This window comes from Equus asinus, chromosome 8 (genome assembly GCF_041296235.1).
Source record: "Equus asinus isolate D_3611 breed Donkey chromosome 8, EquAss-T2T_v2, whole genome shotgun sequence".
NCBI classification, from domain to species: domain Eukaryota; kingdom Metazoa; phylum Chordata; class Mammalia; order Perissodactyla; family Equidae; genus Equus; species Equus asinus.
The window spans coordinates 44,602,487-44,613,563 of record NC_091797.1 but is presented as its reverse complement, the minus strand read 5'-3'; the positions used below and the strand labels follow the sequence as shown (position 1 = coordinate 44,613,563).

The window sequence follows — 11,077 nt, the reverse complement described above, 5'->3', positions numbered from 1 at the left end:
CTTCCCTCCCCACCCCCCACTATCAACAGTTTATCATGAAACTTTTCTAACATAGAGCAAAGTTAAAAGACTTTTCAGTGAACACCAAATATACCTACTACCTAGATTCTGCACAGAATATTTTACTATACTTGCTTTCTTATAATTTATCCTTCTGTTCCTCCCATGTCTATTTTTATTTATTTATTTATTTCATGCCTTTTAAAGTTAGTCGCTAACATCAATGCCCTTTCCCTTGGATACTTCAGCACACCTATCACATAGAAGAACACAGTTCTGAAAGGCTTGAGGCACCAATGCTGTGTTTGAAACACAAGTGTAGGGGTACCTTTCAGTTATATGTTTTAACATGATCAGTAGGGTATTTTTACCTGGGGATCTCTAGCTCCTAAACACCTCACAATTGTTCTTTGGGGAGGACACCCCTGGGTGTGAAATTATTCATTTCCTGTCTTTTGTTTCCCCAGGTGTTCACCAGTGTTCCATGGAAGATGGCCTCTATGCTCACCAGCAATAGATAAAATTCCTGGTCTTAGTCTTTCCACTGCTAAAGAAGTGCCTTTGACACGCAGAAATATAAGAGCTTGTACTTGCAAAGAAGGGGCAAATATGTAGGCTAGGAGCACATAACAGCCCAACAAAGCTCATGATTATATGAAGTACTGAAGTTCTCTTGGCTCAGAGGCAGGGCCCCTGCAACTCCTCCTCCAAGCCCAGTGTTTTCAAATGTATTTTGGCCTAGAAAAGCACGTCCACCATCTTTTAGGCATGGTCTGTGGCATCATTGTGAACTTTTGTGATAAGGGACGTGTAGGTCCCTGTCCAGCTGGGAAGGCTTGATTCTAGCTGGAGTTCTAACTTGGCTTCCATCCTAACATCCCCAGAATTGGCTGCATCCTAGATAGTTGAGAGCCTGAGAGGAGGCCTAGGTGGATTACTCAGAGACAGGACTGAGAACTCCGGACCTAGCCCCTCCCTTCTCTCTTGGTCCTCTCCCGTCACGTATCCTGTCCTTCCCTGAAGATATCAGGTGAAATGGGGTGCTGAGAAATGAATTGAGGTAGGTCTATCTGGGGAGCAACACTGTGGACTCCTCTAGGCCCCAACCTATTCCCATCACCAAGTTCAAATTATGACTTACCATACTCTGTTTAAGACCCAGGCCGACTCCCTGGTGGAAGTTCTGGAGTTAGAGGTTGAACCCACCACTTCCTAATCAGAAGACTTAGTGAATGGGAGAGCTAGGAACAAGACCAGGTCTCATCCATCTTTTCATTCATCAAATATTTACTGAGCACACACTATGTGCCAGGCCCAGTAGGTGCTAGTTGCAGGAACAAAAAGGAGGTGAAAACTAGGTGATGGAACTATGATTCACAAGCTGTGTGACCTCAGCCATGTGACAAAACCTATCTGAACTCTAATCACTCTTGAAAAATGTAAAATATGAACCTTAGAATGTGCAGAATTGGCCTAGCAATTCCATTTCATATCTCTGGTCGAGCAAAGCGCTTGCATGTGTCCAGGGAGAAGCACGTGTAAGGATGACACTGCAGCATTGTTTTTAAAATTAAAAAAGTGATCAAGAGCCTAACTTGCCACCCATAGGAGACTGGTTAGTGAAATAATGGCTCATCCCTGTGAAGGAATTCAATGTGTCAGTTAAGACTAATTTAAAATCACCAGCTCAGATACTCAAGATATTTTAAATGAAAAAAAGAAGCACATTGTAGAACAATACTAACAATTGTATTAAAAAGCAAAGTTATAAATTTGTATATACAAGTTTATGTCATTGCCTTAAAAATGGTCTCAAAGGATACGTGCTACATTGAGAATTGCGGATTTAGTGAAAGATACTTTTGTCCTTTGCATCCTATACTTTAAAAGTTATTTGAAACCTGGACACAACCTCAGACAAAATATTGCCTTTCAGTCCATCCTCTCCTCTTCAAACTGTTCTCTATGCTTCTAGAGAGAGAACAGTATTATTATTATATTTATAACAGGTAGTTTTCCCCACTTAGCCCTTGGCATTCCAATCCAAAAATCACAGCCCACAGGAAGGAGATAATCAATAGTTTTCAAAAAATGTAAACAATCTGCCCCAGAAGAAAGGGAAAAGAAAGCAAGGCTGCACACTGTGAGAAACAGGAACAGAATTCCTCTCTGGAAGAATTAGTTTTTTGATCAGCCCAGAGCTGGGTGTCTCATCAGTTGCTGGACAGAAACTAGTGGAAAAGGTTAGAATGAAAACTGAAACTGTACTGGATTTTATACAATGAAGAAAGATTACAGCCCTAATTCCCACACTGTTTGTGTCTATCTGTGTTTACCTATTTGAATCATTTATGTGTATGTTTGTGTATAGTCAGCATTGCATTATATACAGCTGTTTTATGTCATTTATATCATAATAGATTTATCAGCAGAACTAAGAAGAAAAGTTAGAAGATTGTAATGTGTGAGCAGAGGATGATGTGCATTAATTAAAATGTTTCTGTGGTCATTTGCTAACGACTGTGTGCAGGTAGGTGGATGTATGAACAGAAGGAAAACCAGATCCACTCCACCTTTTTAGGTGGCAGATGTGGGTGAGATCCAGCCTTGGGGAGGTAGTATAAGAGTGTGCAAATGGAGAGGAAGTAGAAGCCCAACAGATGGCAATGTATTGAGGGAGAACTTCTATTTTAAGAGATGGCATTACTGAAAGGAAGACTACTCTCCGAATTTACTATGTCAGAGCCTCTGGCAGTGGAAACTACCTATGTTATTTCCAAGATGACAGTTTCTCTGAAAAAGCCATGTGGAACTGAAGGTTACAAGTAAGCCTCCAGGTTTTATTTGGAACTCTTTCCTCCCTGGGACATGGGGGAAGATGCAGAGCTCACGCTCCAAATCCACCTCAGAGCATCCTGGCTGTTCACTAGGCTCGATTCCACTGTCTTCCCACTTTGTTTCTCTGAGCCCCTTGGGAAAGACACAGATTTCCTTCGGGAAGCATGCCTTCTGCACCCTATACTATCAAGTAAAGATCTCCCTCATGCAATCTACCAGGGTCTAAGGAGGGAAATGGAAGGTCGGGAATAGGAAGGATAAGGAAATATCTCAGTGATGGTACACAGTTGTTTGGGTTCAGTTGTCTTCCGGATAGATTCTGTGGCCCCTCCAGGTGCATGTGGCTGGGGGTCCTAGGAGGCTGACCTGTAGAACAGCATCTATGTTGCCAATGTTCTCCAACCAAAGGCCCCAAGGAACACAACTGGAGTCAGCCAAGTTGTGTTTATTACTTATTGTAGGGAGGGAGAATGCATGTCATGTGGGAACTACGAGGTGTCTCAGTGTGTTAGAGAAGACTTGGTATAGAATTTGGGCTTGTGTTAGGAGAGTTGAGGAAAGATTTAAGGAAGCGGAGCTTTGCTTTACTTTTGATTCTGACAGGAAGGTGTGGAGTTGTGACTCTGTGGGTAGGTGTCTTAATGAGTCTTATCTAGAAGGAAGACTAGATTGAGGCTAAAGCTGTAATTATCAAAAGGACAGCTGTAACTCATAGGCAGGATAGAGAAATGTTTGGTCATGATTGTGGTTTGGACAGTGTTCACGATTTTCTGCGTGTTCAAATAGGATTGCTGAGTGGTCTTGTTTTTGTCTTGACCCATCATAGTAACAAAGTGTCCTTGTGTGATGTTGATGTTCCGTGAAATTTCTTATATTCAACAGGAGAACGTCGACACCAAGACGATGTTCAGATATCAAGGGTTGCATTTCTCTCTCTCGGGGCACTCTCTTGCTCTGTGGCTTCTGGCTGGGTTTGGTCAATGGGGAGCCAAAGCAGAAGGTGGAAAGGAGAGAGGAAAGAGAGGTCTAGGTACTTATCCCCATAGCATTCTCCCTGCAGGACCACCTCTAGCTGGCTGCATTCCATTCCCAAAGATCGCAGCTCCTCTCAAGGAAGCCCTCTATACATGGCTTTATTCTTTTAGGTCTTCAAAAGGGCTTCCTCTCTTTCTCCCTTTGGGTGTAGGAGTGGGTGGTAACAGCTCCTCTGTTCCTGGCCCTGGGGCATTGCTCCAAACCATGTAGTTTTCCCATCGCAATCACCATGCTTTTGTAAACAGCTCCTTAATGAAACCTCCTTGAATTATCTAAAGTGAGTGTGCCACTGATTCACGTTGAGACTCTCAGGGATAGAGCAGTCTCTAAAGGATTCCACAGGGCTGGGTTCTGATCCTCACATGGAAATGAAGGGTTATGAGGATGGAGGGATCCATCTGGAGTGGATGTCCACTGGCTGGTATAACTTGCCCCAAACAGAGTGGAGAGATGTCAAGGGAGAAGACATCTCAGCCATAGCACCATCTTTGGTTGCAGATGGAGACAGCCTATACGCAGTTGCAGCATCTGTGATCACGAAGAACAGCTCTGGAGAAGGGGTATCCTGTATCACCAGAAATCCCCTCCTCAGCCAGGAAAAGATTGCCAGGATTTCCATTGCAGGTTAGTACTCTGCTGAGCCTCAGGTACACTGTGCTGAGCTCTGTTGTTGACTGGGTCTTTGTAGTGAATATGAGGCACAGACCAGGGATCTGGAACCTCCTTCTTACTCTGGGGATGTTTTCTTTCCCCATAAACCTGTCTATGTCACAAACACTTGCTTAGTATTTCCCGTGTTCCAGAAATTGTGGTAGGCAATGGAAATAGGTAGAAGATAGTAAAGATCAGACCCTTTAAACAAAGACAAATGACAAAATGGGAAATAAATAAACAAGACGTATCTTAGAGAAAGAGCTAATCTCCTTGAAATATAAAACTTAAAATATAAAACAGTAGAAAAATGAGCAAAGGGCATGAATTATTAGTTCACAGAAAAGGAAAAGGAAATAACACATGAGATGATGTCCCATCTCAGTCTGGAATGTGTAGTAGAATATTTTCCACCTGTGAGGTTGGCAACAAAACAGCAAAACCAAACCGAGGTGACAGATCTCACATTCCGAAAGCAGGATTGAGGGGAGACAGTCTCTCTTAGATATTTGTTGATATAACTTGGTATATTTTTGGTATAAATTGGGACAACTTCACCTGGGGGCAATATTGCAGTATTTCTCCAAACTAATTATTTCTTGATCCAAAATCCCACTTCTGGGAATTTATCTGACAGACGTATTTGCATTTGATGAAATGACACATCTAAAAATTTATTTCTTATTACGGTAAGTATAATAACAAAAAGGTAGAAACTATGCAAAAGTCCATCAGTGGGGAACTTTAATGCAATGGAATATCGCACAGCTGGGAAACAAAACGCAGACTTTCTCTCTGTACTAATACAGTAGGATCTCCCAGATGAACAGAAAAGCCAGATGCAGAGCAGTTTATATAGAATGCTATCTTTGCTGTAAAGAAGAAAACATAAGAGTATATTTTTATTTTTAAAATTTAATATACACTTTCATCGCATTCACCGTATGTCCGGCACTTTATAAGCATTAATTGAATCTTTTACCTCATGAGTGAGGTAGTATTATTGCCCCATGTTATAAATTAGGACACCAGGAACAGAATGGTGAAGTAATTAGTCCAAGATCACACTGCCAGTCAAGTGGAGGAGCCAGAATTTGAACGTAGGCCCTCCAGCTCCAAAGTTCATGTTCTTAACCACCATACTAAGCTGACTAGTGAGAGGCTAATAAATGGGAGGAGAGAGTGGATGGAGGACTTGGACAACTTTTTATATATTTTTCATATTTGAACCACATAAGTGTAACCTATTGAAATATTAAATTAGAAAAAACGTGATTCTGATGCTCAAATAACTCATAGTCACATGTGAGAAACAGACAGTATAAGACAAGTAATAGAATTATGTTATGGTAAGAGTTTTCCCCGAGACTTTAGGAGGAGAAGGATCGTTTAATGTCATGAGATCAACTCTGTGATCCCTGCCCCAGAGGTGAGAGGCTAAAGCTCCATTCCATTGCAGACCCCTGCCTGTGGAGGGCCTGGCCCTGGATAGTGGCCTTGGCAGGGACCCTGTCCACCTTGTTGCTGCATCTATCAGGGGCAAGTTACTTCTACTTTTGAGAATGAACAAAAAAGGATTTGGAAAAAAAGGCAATAGGTATCTGACCAGGGAGGGAACCTGAGGTCCTAGCTTAGGAGAGGGAGCCCAGAGACCTCACCACTTACTACCCTGTGCACTCAACCATGCACTGAGTCATTAGTAAGTTTTATTTTCCAAAGGTCCTCCCCATTCCATCCCATAACAGTAATTTTTTTTCCTGCTTATTTTCCAGAGGACCTCCAGCTTGTACTCTGTAAGTTCCAGTTCCCCCAGGGACCCACCCACTTCTCACTATCGCTGCATTAAGTTTCTAAATGAATCTTCAGGCTTCTTCTGTTGCAGCCTTAAGAGAGATGGATCCCCTGTTCATGGCTCATGCCTGAGTGACTCTGACACTTTCTCTGAATTCCCATCTAAGACTCTCTGCTGGCATATTTCCCAGCCCCTTTCCTCACCCATAACTCTGCACAGGGCTGAGAAATGTCCTGGATCCATTTACCAAGGGAAAGAAATAAGGGTGGCTGACTGGGGGGAAGAATTGCTAATATTTTTTTTTAATGGAGAAAAGGATCTTCAGTCTCTCTCTAAAAGGGGCCCCCAGACTCTTCAGCCCAGCAAGGCACCAGGGTATATCCAGGGTGCGCTTGACAGGAAAGGAGGAGGAGGGGGTGGAACTCTCTAGATGAAGGGCCTTCCCTATCCTGGGAACCTCACTAGTTGCTTTACATAATCTGTAGGCTGCTGAGAAGAAAATAAACAATGAAAGATTTAAAAGAATAAGAAAATCAGAGAAGAGGGAGACAGAAAAGTTTCTCATAAGAAAGGAATGGCCACAGTGGCTCAGTTGTCCTAGATTTATTACAACATCTTTTTAAAAATAATACCTACAATTTCCTCATTAAGTGGCCCAATTCTTTCCAGAAACATGCATGAAATATAAGTGAGATAGATGGATTTTATCATACATACACATACAGGCTACACACAGTGACACCTATGACCAGATATGGGAGTGTAGATACAAAATAGATCTGCAGGTCTCAGCTGGGAAAGCACTTACATGGTGCCTGTGGTATCATCAGCATGGAATTGATGTTCTCAGACTTGATACCAAGGAGGAGAGGGGAGGAGAGAATTGAACTGGCAGAGGGAGAAGGTAGGAAGGGTGGGCTGGGGGTCAAAAAGAAAGATTAGGTGGATGCAAAAGGAGAGAAAGCACATGATTCAGAAGTGACATGTTTCAGGTGACATCTGTACCTTTCTTCCATTGCAAGTGGAGAGAAGTCTCAAGACTATGAAGGAGAGTGGCCCTGACGTTCTCTGAGTTTCCTGGCACATGTGTATCAAGAGCTTAAACATTTTCTCTGCTGTGTGACCCACTGGCATTGCCAGTAGGAATAATCAGATCTATCTCAGAGGCTCATTTTCTGTGGGGGATACCACCCATGCTTTTCTGGAACCTCAGAACAGGTTCTGGCCATTTTAAGCCACCCCTCATCCTGCTGGCACATAGGTTCACACCCTAGCAAAGACTGGCCACTTCTCCTGCAGCCCCAGCATGATGGAGTGAAGGAAGTCCACCATTTTTTACATGTTATATACCTGATTTGGAAGAGCTGTAGATTAAGGAAGCTGGACATTGGAAGAGAGTGAACAAAGGGAGAGAGAAAAGCTTAGTAAAGAGAATAAGTGAGGGCAAGAACAGAAATAATGCCCTTTCCCTGTTTGTGTCTCCTGCCTTTCAGAATGGAAGATGGCCCTCTTCCAAGCTGGTGACTGAATCACTGTATGTTCCCTAGGACAACAAACTGAGGGAACTTATACCCTTTTTCTCCAAGTCTTGAGATTCTGGAAAGAAAAGTCTCCATAACTGGGAGACTTCCAGGGGGGTGATTGTCTCAAAGCTTAGCCCATCTCCAGGGCCTTCCTGCTGAGAGCCCAAAGACCCAAGGAGGATTGCTCTCCTGGGTCCACAGATCTTCATGAGAAGGAAGAGGCATAAAGGGTAGACTGAGGGAAGGAGAGGCAGAGTGAACTAACACTGCAGGGAGAGTGAGGATGTGGAATGACCAAGGAGAGAAGGCCACGCACAAAGACCTTTGCTTTTCCCAAGCCTCTTATGCAACGTCCTGCTACTGTGTGTCCTCAAGTTACTTAATGTTTCTGAACTTTAGTCTTCTCTCTTTTTTTTTAAAGATTGGCACTTGTGTTAACATCTGTTGCCAATCTTTTTATTTTTCCTTCTTCTTCTTCTCCCCAAAGCCCCCAAGTACATAGTTGTATATACTAGATGTGAGTGCCTCTGGTTTTGCTATGTGGGATGCTGTCTCATCATGGCCTGATGAGTGTTGCCATGTCTGCACCCAGGATCTGAAGCAGCAAAACCCCGGGCCGTCCAAGCAGAGTGTGTGAACATAACCACTTGGCCACAAGGCCAGACTCCTAGTCTACTCATTTTTAAATGATGACTATCATCCTGTTGTATGAGGGTTGAGGTAAAGGCTAAATGAGGTAATGAATGTGTATTGGTCAAAAAAACAACTGGAAAGGGATGGCATGGTCACAGTGGGTGGTGGAAGAAGGTTTAGAAAAGGAACTCTTAACAAATGCAGGAGTGGGGTTAAGGGAAACCAACAAGGAAATGTGAAGTGCCCCAGTGCTAACAATAGTGGGGAGCTGTCACCACCCCTAGGCCTGAAGGAATAGGGACAGGGAGCAGTTACTGGAGCCCAGAGGAGGATGTAGCACAAGAGCAGCGCTGCCTGAGAGGAGTCAAGCCTTGTCTGAGCATCAGCATCTGACATTGGCAGGGAGGAAGTGGGGGAAATAAATGCTGTACCTCTCTTTTCCGTCTCCTTCCAAGCTTTATCTAGGAACTCCCATTGGCCAAACTCAACACGTAACCAGAGGCAAGGGAACCCAGTGATGCTGTCCATAAGGAATAGATTCCTGAGGCCCAGAAGAGGGTATAAAAAGGTAGAGAGTGGATCTGGGAGCACAGAAGTCCCCCAAAATGGCCTCTAGCACAGAAAAGGCATGACAGCTATTATAATATCAGGCACTTCCTCCATCCCACGCCACGGGCTATATATAAAACATATATTGTCTTTTTCTAGCCTAGAGATTAGTTTTTGTTTTTTTTTTTGAGGAAGATTAGCCATGAGCTAACATCTGCTGCCAATCCTCCTCTCTTTGCTGAGGAAGACTGGCCCTGAGCTAACATCCACGTCCATCTTCTTCTACTTTATTTGTGGGATGCCTACCACAGCATGGCTTGCCAATCGGTGCCATGTCTGCACCCGTGATCTGAACCGGCAAACCCCTGGCTGCTGAAGCAGAACGTGTGAACCCAACCGCTGCACCACTGGGTCGCCCCCTAGAGATTAGTATTTTTAACCTCATTTTTCAGAGAAGGAAATTGAGGCTCAAAGATATTATATAGCTTGGGTCTATATCGATAGACTGCAGAAAAGCAAAAGTCATTCAGATCATGAGTGGTAGAGCAAGGATTGAAATTCAAATCTATGTGACTATAAAGCACAGGTGGACAGCGTCATTTTGGGGAGGGAAGTAGGAAAAAGATGGAAGGAAGGAGCCAGCTCAAGATGTCAGGTTAGACAGACCCTGACCCTCAGCACTCTTCTCCACTGAACACATGACACCTGGGCTTTTCCTTTGGTTGCTGAGAGGGTCACATTTAGGGCAGGCTGGGGACACGAGGCTCTGGACTTGGACCTCCTCAGCCAGACCCAAGTCTTGAAGGCTGAGGCTCTGAGGTCTGGGAACAGTGGTTGACCCCATGGCCTATCCCCAAACTTTCTGCAGAGAATGTGATTCTGGATCCAGAGACAGCAAACCCCATCCTCCAGGTTTCTGAGGACCAGAGGAGCGTGAAGCTGGCAGATGCACCACAGAATGTGCCAGACAACCATAAGAGATTTGATATACATTGCTGTGTACTTGGCTGCAAGAGCTTCCTATCAGGGAGACATTTCTTGGAGGCAGAGGTGGGTTTCAGGAAACGGTAACTCAGGGTGTGTAGGGAGAACGTGGATAGGAAAAATTGGGTTTATATAACACCTGAGAATGGATTCTGGATTATGGGACTGTCTGAGAGGAACTACTATTGGGCTTTCACTGAACCCCCCAACCAAACTGACAATTGTCAACCCTCCTCAAACAGTGGGTGTTTTCCTGGACTATGAGACTGATGAGGTCTCATTCTACAATGCCACAGATGGATCTCATATCTACACCTTCCCACACACCTCCTTCTCTGGGCCTCTGTGGCCTGTTTTCAGAATTAAGAAATGGGATCACACTGCCTTGACCATTTGCCCACTGCAGACAGGAGTGGGGAGTTCCCTGAGTTCCAGTGTTACTGACGTAGTGCCTAACCATTCCCTGGAGACCCCGGTGACTCTGGGCTCTGCTGATGAGAATGGGGACCCTCATGCTGAAGTTACATCCTTGCTTCCCCCTGCACATCCTTGAGCTAAGAGATTCTTCTTTAACAGCAACACATAGCAACAATAAAATATTATTACAAGCAAACACTGTGTGAAGCACTTCGCTAGTATTAATTCCATTATTCCACATGACAGTTGAGTTTGGTACCAATTTATTGTCTCCTTTCTATAGATAAGGAAATGAGTGTATATAAAAGTGAATTAACTTCCCAAAGCTAACTCAGCGAGGGAAGGATTGCTGGGATTTGAACAATAACTAACACCTATGGATAAGTGAAAATGTACTGGGTGCTGTGCTAAATGCTCTAAGTGATTTTACTCATTTAATCCTTACAACAACCGTGTGTAGTAGTCTCATTAAGAGAATGTGGACACTGAGGCAGGGCTAAGTTAAGTACTTTTAGAATTTATACAGAAAAATGTGCTGCTGGCAGAGGTTCAACCACTGTTCTCCCCAACCCCCACCCCCAGCCTGTTCTTTTCCTGCCCTATTGCTGCTGTAGGGAAGAGACCACGGGAAGGGAATCTCAGGGTGAGGATCACT

At 43.8% G+C, this 11,077-nt stretch overlaps 1 pseudogene; it reads left to right on the top strand.

The window, feature by feature from the left end:
- The first annotated feature begins 2,588 nt into the window (after positions 1–2,588).
- Positions 2,589–10,558, top strand: LOC106837881 (butyrophilin subfamily 3 member A3-like; annotated as a pseudogene).
- Positions 10,559–11,077: the final 519 nt, after the last annotated feature.